Source organism: Coenobita brevimanus, chromosome 7, assembly GCF_032717465.1.
Source record: "Coenobita brevimanus isolate Jiangsu-jjx chromosome 7, ASM3271746v2, whole genome shotgun sequence".
In the NCBI taxonomy this organism is placed as follows: Eukaryota; Metazoa; Arthropoda; class Malacostraca; order Decapoda; family Coenobitidae; genus Coenobita; species Coenobita brevimanus.
In genome coordinates this window covers 7,133,264-7,147,221 of record NC_136960.1, presented here as the reverse complement: position 1 = coordinate 7,147,221, position 13,958 = coordinate 7,133,264, and the positions used below count along the sequence as shown (strand labels likewise).

Sequence of the window (13,958 nt, the reverse complement as noted above, 5' to 3'; positions counted from 1 at the left end):
ATTCGTTCTCAAATTAACTGAATGTCGTACGAAATGTAACCGCCTATGAGACCTCAAGTACCAAAGCTGGCAAATTAGTACCAGAAACGTTTCCTTGCTCACAGTTAACTCAGTTGTGGGTAAAAGTTCATGTAGTTATCAAATATTTGTGAGGGCGGCACGTAGGGTACAGCCGGGCCGCAGGGTGCCATGTCTGCTCTTCACACTTCACCACCAGACGTATATCAGCCGAACAAAATCATCAGGCGGACAGCAAAAATATAATACGAAAGCGTTCCTGGGTTGAAGGGGTGAAGCCTGTGATGGGGTACGGGAAGGTGACTGGCCCGAGATGGAATGAAAACACGAGATGAATAGCACAGTAAACACGAGTGGAGGGGTACGCTGTCGCTGAGGTGTGTGTGTGTGTGTGTGTGTGTGTGTGTGTGTGTGTGTGTGTGTGTGTGTGCTTTATTCGTGTGGGCCGAGTAGGTTCACTGGCACCTCTCCCGTACTAGTGTATTGCTAATTGATAGTCATAGGCATGTAACCAGTGCAGATTGTTGTGTTGGCTAATAGTGAGATTCCTAGCATCGCATCCTATATATACATAGCACTGATCTAGTTTAGCTGTGTTATTCATGAAACTGTTGATACTAGGAGGCTTCCCTGTACCTCTTCCCTGTCATGAAAGGGTGTATCTGGATTTGGCTTAATGATATTCTTGTGCATGTTATTTGTATTGATTACGGTATTTTGGTATTAAAATAACATGCAGAACATTAGCTGCCCCAAAATACTAATCATTTCACTACTGGAGGACCCCCCCCCTCCTTGGCGATAAAGAAAGTCGTCTAGAAGTAGCAAGAATGTAATTACGAAAAAAAGACGATCATACTGAAGGAAACTGTAACTCCTTCACTAAAAGAGGTTTACCTTGAGCTGAAATAAATAATCTTTATAGTAGATGGATTTAAATGGATAAGGAGCTACTGAACGGGTTAATGGGTACTTTTGTTACTCCTTCACTTCAAGACCTCCCCCCAGAGCAATAGTCTGACAGTAGCAGGAAGTAGACAGAGTGAAGGGTGTAGTGTGAAACAGAGTGAAGTGGGCAGTATGGAGCAGAGTAAAGTGTGTAGTATGAAACATGGAAGTGTGTATTATGCAAAATAAATCTATTACACAGCCCACGAGAATGCAGTCTTATGTTGCGTCAGTCTAGCTGGTCTTGTTGTTGTTTCAGCTGAGGAATCTTAACACTTTCCCTTGTTCGTCTGACCCCATCGATGAGGTCACGTCTTTTGAATTGATTTTCCTTTTACTTCCTGACGATTTTATTCAGCTTAGGGTCCTGCTGAAGGACGCCTTCACAAGGTGGCACCGATGTAACTGAGCGGCTCCGCTGCCCGGTTACAGACATCCCTCAGTTACTTCCCTCTATCCCGCGAAAGGAGGATGGTGAACTGCAGGAAAGGGGAAACTTAAACCTGGAGTCCATCGGGTTCACTTCCATATGAGCCTGGGGTTAAACCTATAGTCGTTTCGCCCTATCCTGGCCCAGATTTTGTCCTTTTGCAGCTCATGTCACGTAGCTCGATGGCGGACTAGGGCAATGCTGTGGCTCAACATCCTTTCCATAGCACTTCCTCGTGACTAGCACTGTCTTCTGACGTTGATATCTTGTTAAAACTCAGTATTCAAGACAAGGATGGCAGTGTTAGGCCAAGTTTACGTAATATGAGTATAGTAGGAACCACGTCCAGTTAACTCAAGAGAGACTGTGCCGACTGGAGATGTTAGATGTAGCCCTAATGTTACAGTTTACAGTATTCCCTTGACACATTCAGTTCGGTGACTTATTTTATGTCATATTTTGGCTAGGACCGGACGGTTTTACTCAGGTGCAGGGGTTAGACAGACCTTTAATTAACCCTTGCAATTCAAAAAAAATAAATCGGTTTCTCTCTCTGTCTCTGTCTGTCTGTCTGTCTGTCTGTCTGTCTCTCTCTCTCTCTCTCTCTCTCTCTCTCTGGTGTGTGTGTGTGTGTGTGTGTGTGTGTGTGTGTGTTATTTAGGTCTAGTGTTTGTGGGAGAGGGCAGGGTGCTTGACCTCCGGGGGAAGTGTTGGTTCAGCTGGGACATCCAACGCTTTCCATTATCACTTTTATTTCCCTTTTATTACTTCTGTTTCCCTTTATTTAGCCTGAGAGAGAGAGAGAGAGAGAGAGAGAGAGAGAGAGAGAGAGAGAGAGAAACACATAGGAAGCCCCATAACACCTCTTCCTTAGCGATTTATTTTACACATTACACTTTAATATTTTCTACTGTTTATATTACAGAAAATGGGCATAATTTAGAATCGCAAACATATTCTAACATATGTACTATCTAACCCGTCTAACATGCCTCTCTAATCTCGACATAAGTTAGCATCCTCAGCAGAGAAGTGAATATTAAGATTAATTTGGCACATCATATTAGTATCTAATGGTGTGCATTATATGTATCGTTCTAACTGGCAGCCGTAATATGCGAGAGAATTGAATGGTGTAAGAGGCTAAATAAATCACTTAGGAAGAGGTGTTACGAAGCTCCTAAGTCAACTAATAGATTTGTTTTTCATTTCTCCATTCCTTCTTCTTGTTCCTTTCTTTCCTTCTTTCTTTCTTACTTTCCTTCCTACTTTCCTTCTTTCCTTCTTACTTTCCTTCCTTCTTTTTCATTCTTTCTTTGTTTCTTTTCCTTCTTCCTTTCGTTTTCCTTCTTTCTTTCTTTCTTTCCTCCTTACTTTTTCCTTTTTTCTATCTTGTTATTTTTTTTCTTTTTTTGCAGGATGTACAGTGTCAAAAGTAAATCTTGAGAAAACTATCCATCCTGAGAAAACTATGGGTAAGGTGTGTACTTACTGACCTCACTGAGAGAGAGAGAGAGAGAGAGAGAGAGAGAGAGAGAGAGAGGGGGGGGGAGTGAGTGTGAGTATGTGTGTGTGTGTGTGTGTGTGTGTGTGTGTGTGTGTGTGTGTGTGTGTGTGTGCATGTGTGCGTGTGGGGGGGAGAGTGAGTGAGTGTGTGTGTGTGTGTGTGTGTGTGTGTGTGTGTGTGTGTGTGTGTGTGTGTGAGAGAGAGAGAGAGAGAGAGAGAGAGAGTGGGTGCTGATGATGAGATGTACAGCTGCTTCTGGTGTTGTTATTCATGTACATAACAGTAACATCTAATCCCCTCCCCCTCCCCCCCTTGAGGTGCAGGGTCATGAGGGTAGACTACCGTAGCCACTTAACCCCTTCATTCCGAGGATTCAGTCGTGAAATTTAGACGATGTAAGAATATAAACCCGTAAAAAAAAAGATAACTCCAGTAGGTCAGATGGTCCCTTCTAGGAAACTATATAAATGAAGTTGGATTACCAGAAGACAAGAAGACAAGGGATTACCAGAAGAAGACAAGGGATTACTAGAAGACATGGGATTACTAGAAGAAGACAAGGGATTATTAGAAGACAAAAAGACAAGGGATTACTGGAGGAAAACAAAGATGACAAAGGATTACTAGAAGACAAGGGATTACTAGAAGAAGACAAGGGATTACTAGAATAACATAAGGGACTACTAGAACAAGACAAGGATAGACTCGGAGTTGCTGTCCGAATTAGAGAGGTTCATCCGTCCCATCTCTTATAACGGACCCATCACTAAAGTACGTCTAAGGGAAGTGTCCGTAAAATGAGAAAGAATCATCGTGTAAAGGAGTTTGGAGCAAATAACCACCCTGCACCTATCCATGGCAAAAAAAGGAAAAAAAAAACGAAAAGAAAAACACGCACTTCTTGGGGATCGAACTTCCGGGGCGCTGACACCACTAGACCACCGGGAGCAGAACTTTTTTTTTCTTAATCAACCCTTTCACTGCGATGATGTAGTGGTTTGTTTTGCTAGTGTTAAACGATTTTACAACTTTTTTTTGAGTGATTTGAATGGATTAATGGAGGTTGCCTGTACATGTAACTCCTCTGTTTGACAAAATCTTCCCTAAACTGAGTGAAATCGTCTGGAGGTAGCAAAAATTAAATGAAAAAAAAGATAATTATAAAAAAAATGAAGTACTAAGGCCGAAGGAGTTACCACTGAATAATATGCATGAGAATTTTGAATGTAAATTGAATGTGGGAATATGAAAATTGAATTAGGACTCTGCTCTGCTGGAATACATGAATAGCATTACCGCCACGAAAATTCTCCCCAGAAGCTGTATACAATCGTGAGGTGGTGGCCAGAGTATTAGGAACGAGTACAGTTATTTGATGCTGGAACTTCGCGATCCTTCAAGTTAATTCCCGTGGTGTGGTGTGGTGTGGTGTGGTGTGGGAGGGTAATTGTGTGTAGTGTGGTGTGGTGTGGACGGGTGCTTTTGTGTGTAGTGTGGTGTGGGCGGGTGCTTTTGTGTGTGTGTGTGTGTCTGTGTGTGTGTGTGAGAGAGAGAGAGAGAGAGAGAGAGAGAGAGAGAGTCCAGGCATGCGCACTGGGTAGCTACCAGATTTAGAGAACAGGTAATGGACAGCGTGTGAATAGCGCCTTATGGCAGTCGTAACCCCAGATAAAACCCGCTCAAACTGCACGGCTCTGAATAACAAGTGCATAAATCTCCCCTCCCCCTCCCCTTTTCCTCTCCCTCACCCTTGTCTCCCCCCTTCCTTTCTCTCTGCCCCCCTTCCCATCCCCCCTCTTTCCTCTCTACCCGCTCCCCTTTGTTCCTAGCCTACCCTGCGCCCTGTGATCGCTCAACATGGGTTCACTCAACAGGTAAGCTGATTAGAGAGGCCAGGTAAAGCCCCGGGGATTGTCATGTGATTGCGCTGAGCCATTTACACTTTACCAGCTTGTTATCTACTTTGTATAAACATTTCGGATGACGGGAGATGAAATTTTGCCAGCGAATTATCTACTTTGTTTTACATTTCGGATAACGGGAGGTCAACCTAGCTCACCGAAAATTGCCGTACTAATATTAATGTTACGGCTGATTATAGAGTTTCGTGTTTTATTCCATCATATGCTAGACGGCTTTATACAGCCAGTTGAGGCTTTTCTGCACGATTGCCTCTTTTCCCTGCATCGTGATTTGCTGTGCACAGGCAATCGCCCCTCCCGTGCACTAAACAATGTTCCCGTGCGGCGGCGGGGGGGAAGAGTGGTGAAGTTTGGTACCGGACGCCGCATCTATGTCTCTCCACCCTCATACCAGGGCCACCATTGTAGACTTCACTTCATCCCCGTTACTTAGTTATATGGTTACTAACCAGCGTTGTAAATGGTTTCCTGGGTAACTGGAAACCATTATGCTTTGTCATTCTGCGAAGACCCACCTGATGTGGAAAGAAGAGGAATACAAAAATGACAAAAAAAATTGAAGAAATAGGAAGAGAGGAAGACAGACACAGAAAAGGTTGACGATGTAGGTACTAATACGTCAAGAGTGGATGATGGTTGCCACCACCTGCCACCATCGGCGCTAAAGTAATAGGCTTAACCACTTCGCTGCCTGGACGTAATGTTTAACTTTGCTTCACTAACCCTTTTAGTACCGGAAGCCTGTCGTAAGAGCCAAATCGTGTGGAAGTAGGAGGAATAGACAAGATAATGCCCCGGGATTGAAGGAATTAGCGACCTGTTTGCAGTAATCCCTGACTAACGTGAGTGGTGATGTCGCTAATGTTGTCGAGTCAGCGCTGGGGTAATAGGCCTCATTATCCGACATTAGCACCGATCCAGACCCCTTATTATCATCTTCATATAGAGGTTGGCCTTTGTAATGGCAGGCTTTCGAGGTCCCAGTAGCCCTTAGTCGAATATCGGAGGCCTTGTGACCGTGTGCAATATTGTCATCTCAGTAAAGAGCATGAAGGAGATTGCAATTCGTAACTTCTGTATGAGAAATTTCCTCCAGTTTGAATGCAGTGGTTTGTTTGTGGCTGGAATGTTAAAAAAGCGCTATTGATGTATCAGTCTATGTACTGTATCTGCCTACCTACCTGCCTGTCAGTCAATCAGTCAGTCAGTCAGTCGGTTCTGTCTGTCTGTCCTTCTGTTTCAGTATCTACAAGTATCTATCTATCTGTCTATCCATCTGCCTGTCTGTATATGTCTACCTACATATACTTTTGGCAAATATGTGTGTGTGTGTGTGTGTGTGTGTGTGTGTGTGTGTGTGTGTGTGTGTGTGTGTGTGTGTGCGCATATTACCACTTGGCATTTGTCTTCAGTTTCGTGTAGATTCCTCAGTGAAGGTGTTATTAAAAACGTCTGGTAGGAGCAACGACAGGAGAAGGTGAACTTTGATAATATTAGCCTTTTCAGAACGATTATTTTCCACAAGCACTGTATTTAGTTACTCATGCTACGTACCAAATGACCTTATTCCACTTAAGTGACCTCTCGTAAGGAAGCGGTAAATGGAGGTTGTTTTTTTGCCTATTTAACCCAAGAATTCCAAAGTTTTATAACACCGTCTAGTGATAGGTAATTTAAAACACGAAAAAACCAAGGACGCGAATGTGTTAAAAATCAAGTGACATTGACAGTAGGACGGGATGAAGCAAATGAGGCCGATGTTGTACTCTGTGTCGCCGTATTTCACTGCACACCATTGCCCTTCACTGCCTTACACTACACTACCCACTGCACCCCTACACACAGCACCATACTGTTAACCCGCACCTCTCTCTCTCTCTCTCTCTCTCTCTCTCTCTCTCTCTCTCTCACACACACACACACACACACACACACACACACACACACACACACACACACACACACACACACACACACACACACACACACACACACACACACACACACACACACACACACACACACACACACACACACACACACACACACACACACCACTACCTTCCCTACTACGCCAAAATAAGATGTATTACTCAAAAACGTTTAATTTGATCTCATTGAAAGCTAATCTGCAATACTACCCATCACCTACGAGGGTTTCTGCAAGATGAGTGGGCTAAAGTCTTTCGGCAGCAGCAAGAGTAAATGTGGCAGGCATCATAGAGAGCACTTTTTTTCTTCTATCGTGGTCTTTTTGCTCCTAGAACTGAAATGAGGACCTGGATATTTAGCTCGATGGTTGCATTTAGCGTGGGAGATTATTATTTATATGTTCATTTTATTTATTTTGTTTTAGGAGGTGCTTATCTCGTCAGTTGCTTCGTCTCTTTCAGTGTTACGCCACCCAGGTCACCTCAGCGGGTCCAGGTTTGCTGCATATTCCCTGTTGTTGACGATTCTTGGCATTTACAGTACCGAAGCTGTCACATACACTATCTGTTTTACACATATATACTGTCTGCGTGTAAGTGTGGTGGGAGGCAAGCTTAGTTTATCATACGTATATCTGCAGGTATGCGCGGTGGGGAACATAGATTTATTTAACCATACGAAAATTTATTTATATATATACTACTTGCATGTAAACGTGGGGAGGAACGTAGCTTCTTTCACCATACCTAACCTGCTTCACATCCTTTTTTGCATCTGGGTGTAAACATTTTGGTGATGAACTTATTTTACCATGTCTAAGCCGCCCCCACCAACGCTGATCACTCTGCATGGTAGGCAATGTAAGCTTATTGCACCATACCTAAGCTGGTCTGCCACACCATCACACCATGTAACGCGACCACCACCACCATCGCAGCCCCACTCTCTCCCCCACCCTTCATCTCACTCTCCCTCCCTACCTACCTACCCACATCCCTTGGCCCCCCCTTCCTTCCTCTCTCCCCCACCCCCTCCCTACGTTCCTCTCTCTTTTCCTCCTCCATCTCTCTCTCCCTTCTTCATTCCCTCCCTTCGCCCTCTCCTTCCCTTCCTCTCTTCCCCACCTTTTCTCCCTCTACTTCCCTCCATCCTTCCCGTCCTCTCTCCTCCCTTTTCTCTCTATACTTCCCTCCATCCTTCCCTTCCTCCCTCCCACTTTTTCTCCCTCTACCTCCCTCCATCCTTCTTTCCTCCCTTCCCCCTCCCCCCCTTCCCTCTCTTCCTCCCGTTTCACCTCCCTCCCTCCCTCCCTCTCTCTTTGATCCCGCAAACCGAACTGACAGTGTTTCAGTCCAAACCCGCACGATGGTCGAAGTGAGGTGGGTGGTGGTAATCCTTCACTTTTTATTTTTATTTTTTATTATTTTGAGTCCAGGTGTGGCGTGCGTGTGGTAAAGGGACAGGTTCCGTATTTACAAACTTTATTGAGCTTAGGTTGTGTATAAGATTTTTTAGAAATACGTTTGTGTACACTCGAATTTGGCGCATTTATTTACTCATTTTTTTTTTAGGGGGGAGGGGGGAGTTTTATGGGCATCCGTCTTTGTTCCTTTTTCCTTGCATAAAATAAAACTCACACAGCTACCATACATTTCACAGCCAAACTAGGTTAGATGTAAAAATGAAAAAGGGGAAGAATAAATGATTTCTGATGATAGTAATCTGTAATGGGGGCATCTTTCTCTGGCAAATTGGTTAAGAGCCTTGATAAATAAGAACATTTGGTGTGCGTGTGGTAGAGAGGCCGTGGCGTGTGTGTGTGTGTGTGTGTGTGTGTGTGTGTGTGTGTGTGTGTGTGTGTGTGTGTGTGTGTGTGAGAGAGAGAGAGAGAGTGTGCGTGTGTTAGAGAGGGCGTGTGGTTGTGGTGGTGGTGGTGGATTTTGCCTTCATGGTGATCCTGGCTTTTTTACCAAGAGTCTGTATCGGAAAAGCAAAAACCACTCTCTCGTGCTTCTTTGACTGCGTTTTAGAGTGGAAATCTCTGTGATCTGACGTGTATCGTGCCGGTCTGTATACACCCAGGAGCCAAAGTTCACCAAGAGTCCCTACCAACTCTGTGTCCAGCCTTCCATACTTCTCATTCTTCTCTCAGTGACGGACTTTTGTGTTTTTCTCATATTCTCATGCTGTTTTGCGTTGTGCTTTGTATTGTTTTGTCCAGTGCTTCATAGTGTTTTGTTCCATGTTTCATACTGTTTTGCGTCGTGCTTCATATTGTTTTGTTTTGTGCTTCATATTGTTTTGTTTTGTGCTTCATACTGTTTTGTTCTGTGCTTCATATTTTATTTCGTGCTTCATACTGTTTTGTTCCGTGCTTCATATTGTTTTGTTCTGTGCTTCATATTGTTCTGTACTTCATATTGTTTGTGCTTCATATTGTTCCTTGCTTCATACTGTTTTGTTCCGTGCTTCATATTGTTTTGCTTTGTGCTTCATATGTTTTGCTTTGCGCTTCATTGTTTTGTTCTGTGCTTCATACTGTTTTGTTTTGTGCTTCATATTACAGTAACATAAAAAAATAGTTCATGTACCACCTTCCATTGCCCCAGCAGGGAGAGACAGTCACCGAACATGTTTATGGAGAGTTTACGTTATGGATACTATCACAAGGAAGGGTTATGGATGGTGATTTTGGTCCCGTTTTGAACTACGTGATTAATATTCCACATCTATAACTTCTTTTGCTCCAAGATCCTTTTCAGAGATGCCATTCACAGTAGATAGTCACTCTTATCAACAGTCGGTCATCTTTACCTGTCAGCCATCATCATCTGCTACTTCTCTTTCATCTTTATCTTCCCATCTTCCTGTTCATCATCATCATCATCATCATCATCATCATCATCATCATCATCATCATCATCATCTTCCTGTTCATCTTCATCATCCTATCTGTCATCATCATCATCATCATCACCCTTATCTTTCTTCCCACATAAGATTAGGGTGAAGTAGGGTCCATAAAACAAGAAAACTGAAATCACGAAAGAGGGAGTACCACCAACAGCAGACCCGAGCGATATCAGGCAGACACTCATCCATCAGTGTTTTCACGCTACAGAAATACCACCCCCCCTCCACGCTCCAGCTGGCCTCGCCCCTCCCCTCTCTTAGTCCTCTGTATTCTGGTCGGATAAGGAAGCTCCCTAACACCACTTCCTTATCGATTTATTTTTGTATATGACTGGTTAAGATCCTTTTGTATGTTGTTTATGCAGAGTATGGTGATGTTGGATTGATTTAGGTAACACAGAGGAGGATAGCAAGGTGTAATAAATCGCACAGGAAGAGGTGTTAGGGAGCTTTCTTAACCGGCGAGAACAGCCCTAGTGTATCGGCCATTAATATTTGAAGGTGGCGTGGGGTGAAGGCAGGGCTGGTGACGGGTGTGATATTACTGGCAAGAACTAATGAAAGGGGTGGTTCTCTCCTGGCCTCGTCACCACCAGGACCTGTCTTTTTTTGTTTTGTTTTGTTTTTTATTTTATTCTTGCTTTCACGGGACGGTTTTATTTTCCCTCTTCAATTTCTAGCTGAGGAGAGACTTGCCATACTGGAGGAGTTAGATTTAGTTTTCCTTAACTCCTTCACTCCACCACAGGTTTGTCTGGGGTGAGTGAAATCGTCTGGTATATCGTTTTTAACTTGGTCCAGATTTTCGTCCTTTTACAGCTTATGTCACGTAGCTCAGTGGCAGAATAAGACAATGCTACGGCTTTACGTCCTTTCCATGGCTCTTCGTCGTGACTAGCATCATTTTCTAGCAGTAATCTTTTGTTACGGCTCCGCGTTCAGGATGGAGAGAAGGTAATTTTGGCCAGGTTAGAGTAAAAGCAGTATGGTTACGAGAATAAAGCATTGCTGCACCTCACCTGTTTCAAGGGGGTCGTCATATCAAGGTAGCGTGTATGTCAGGAAAGCTGGCTGTGGGTGTGTTATTACCAGGAAGGGGTGATGAAAGGCTGAAAGTTCCGTAATGTCACCCTGGCTTGAGGTGTTCGTGTCCCTGCTGAGTGCTGAGGTCAGGCAACACAACCCCATGCATGACTGCCCTGACTGCTACTACTTCTGCTGCTGACTGTCGGAATGAACGTATACTATCGCGAACAAAAGTTTGATCGATAGTTCCCTGCCAGCGCTATACCTCAATGAACACTGCCAGTTCATCCCCAAACACCTGAGATTATCCGTCCTTGTATTGCTCAGTATTGTGCATCATATTGCCATCTGTCTCATATAAACCGGTTTTATGTAACACCTTGTATCGTCATAACCAGGAGAGAAGCGTAGGCAAATTTCTGATAGTGGTAGTCCAGTTGTGGTCAGTAGATAATCCCTTTACATGCCTGGGATACAAATATTAAAGGAGCGAAGTAAAAAAAAAAAAAATGTTTGAATACTACTAGCAATTTTAACAAGCTCTCACAAGGTTTTGATATTTGTTCGAGGGGGTGTGAAAGGGCTTTACATCTTAACTGTGCCTCGATATTGGCTCCCTTGTGTTTGACTCTCTTTGGAATGGAGAACTTGTGCATTTCGTTCCATCTTTGAATATTACTGTTATAAAGAAAATATGTCTGGTGCCCATTTTCGAAGCTTGTTACACTCCACCCAGTATACCCAGAATTTAGGTGAATTGAGTCATCTTGGTGGGGTAGACCTCTCCCAGTGAAGGGGCTAATTGCTGTTGTCTCCCCTATCTCATCCCTCTCGTTTTTTATGCCTTGTCTCATTACCTTTACCTGCCAGTTATCATATTCTTCCACTGAGCTTGTTCTTCCTTTCCCGCTCCTCCAATATCTACTTCTTGGCATCCTTCAATCGTCATTATTGTTTCTTTTCTTCCTCCCCTTTCTTTTCGGGCTTTTGCATTCTTCCTTCTCATTTTTCCTTTTCATTTTGCCTACTCACCCCAGTCCCTTCTTGTTCTTACATCTCTCCATCTCTTTCTTCTCCATCTTCTTCCCCTTCATGGTTTCCTTTATTCACTCCTTTTATCTTTCGTTTATTTTCTTCCTCCTCAGTCCTACATCCCCTTCAGTCTTATCTTCACTCTGCCTCCCTTCCTGTCCTCGCTCTTTCCTTTTCCATCCTCCTCCCCTTCACTTTAATCTCCCTTTCCCTTCTCTTCATTCTTGTCCCCTGCTCTCATCTCCCTACCTCCCCTTCCCTCGTCCTTCCATCCCGCTCCCCTCCTCTCCCTCTCCTCCTCTTCCTGCCTCTTACCTCCTCTTCCTGCCTCTTACCTCCTCTTCCTCTCCATTTAATTTCCCCATTCAGCCACCTTTTCCCAATTTCCTGGCCTTGTTCGACCCGGGATTAGGAGAGGATGGCTGGGGCTCCTTGGCCTGCTCTCACCCGCCGTCTCAAGGGTCTGATTTAACACCTTCAGTTCGAGGACGCCAGTTGTGTTTTAGTCTTGTTGCCACGAGACGATTTCATTCAGCTGTGAGACGTCCTGGCAGTGAAGGGATTGGAAAATGGATATGATGGTGGTGGTGGTAGCTAGTAAGATCTCATATATTTTCCCCATTAATCACTTCGATATGATGATGCCACCGCCAGACACTATTATCCTCATCAGGGGAGGGTTCTCATTGTGGGTGGTGGCTAGAAACTGTCCACAGCAATTCCCCAGACAAAGTCCCTCTTTTTATCCTTGCTGTCTTCAGGCAACATTCTTCAGCTCGCAGTGAGATGCTTCCTTACCTAGCTTAACCCACCCTGCCTAAAAGAAACCTTACCTTACCCTGCCTTACCGTACACTACCTTACCTTACCTAACCTTACCTTACCTTACCTTACCTTACCTTACCTTACCTTACCTTACCATACCATACCTTACCTTACCTTACCTTACCTTACCTAACCTTACCTTACCTTACCTTACCTTACCATACCTTACCTTACCTAACTTTACCTTACCTTACCTTACCTTACCTTACCACCTTACCTTAACTTACCTTACCTGACCTGACCTTACTTTACCTTACCTTACCTTACCTTACCTTACCTTACCTTACCCCGTCCAGCCTAACTCAACGGAACCTGACCAGCCGAGCACGCCTACGCCGGGGCTAATAAGAGGTAATACATCTTACTTGTTTCCATCGCCACTAACGAGGACCGACAGCCCAGCATCCTCAGTTACCCCTTCCCTTCCCTTCCCTTCCCTTCTCTTATCGCATAGTCCCTTCCCTTCCCTTTCCTGTTGTCCCTTCCCTTCTCGTCCCATCCCATCCCGTTCCTTCCCTGCTCTTCCCATCCCATCCCTTTCCATCCCTTCTCTTCTCATCCCAAAACTTTCCTTCCCTTCTCTTCCCTTCCCTTTCCATCTCTGCCCTTTCCTCTTCATTTCTTTCCTTCTTTTCCTGCTCTTCTCTTTCCTTCCCTTCCCTTCCCTTCCCTTCCCTTCTCTTCCCTTCCTTTCCCTTCCTTTCCCTTCCTTTCCCTTCCCTTCCCTTCCCTTCCCTTTCTATCTCTGCCCTTCCTTCTTCACTTCTCTCCTTCCTTTCCTGCTCTTCTTTTCTCTTCTCTTCTCTTTCCTTGCCTTGCCTTGCCTTGCCTTGCCTTGCCTTGCCTTCCCTTCTCTTTCCTTCCCTTTCTATCTCTGCCCTTCCCTCTTCACGTCTCTTTTTTCCTTTCCTGCTCTTCTCTTCTTCCTTCCCTTCCCTTCCGTTCTCTTCTCTTCTCTTCTCTTCTCTTCTCTTCTCTTCCCATTCACTTCCCTTCCATCCCCTCTCTTCCCATCCCCTCCCTTCCCTTCCCTACCCCTCCGTGTGCTGTGTTCCTGTAGTCAGTTGTTTGTTCCCGTGCTGACCCCTTGACCCGCCTTCCGTGACTTGATGTGGGGTTTGTTTGTGTTTGTGTGAGCCACGTGTCTCGTTGGAACTCTTATTCAGAAACTTTCCTAACCATAACTCGCTTGTAAGATCATTTAGTCATGTTCTTATCTTAAACTACCAACAATTTCATAACCAAACGGGAATTAGTGTGATGGTAAAAAGTACGACTCATATGATTTCTGATAAAAGTGTACTGCGAAAGGACTACTTTGTTCTATTTTTTATCGTGGAATTGGTTGGGATCTTTTAAAAAATAGGGTTCTTTTCTCATGTGATCCCCCCCCCCTCTCCGTACAC

At 44.4% G+C, this 13,958-nt stretch overlaps 1 protein-coding gene across 1 annotated transcript in view; it reads left to right on the top strand.

Annotated features, from left to right (window-relative positions):
* LOC145404753 (protein sax-3-like) overlaps positions 1 to 13,958 on the top strand; it is a 99,129-nt gene that overhangs the window by 8,422 nt on the left and 76,749 nt on the right.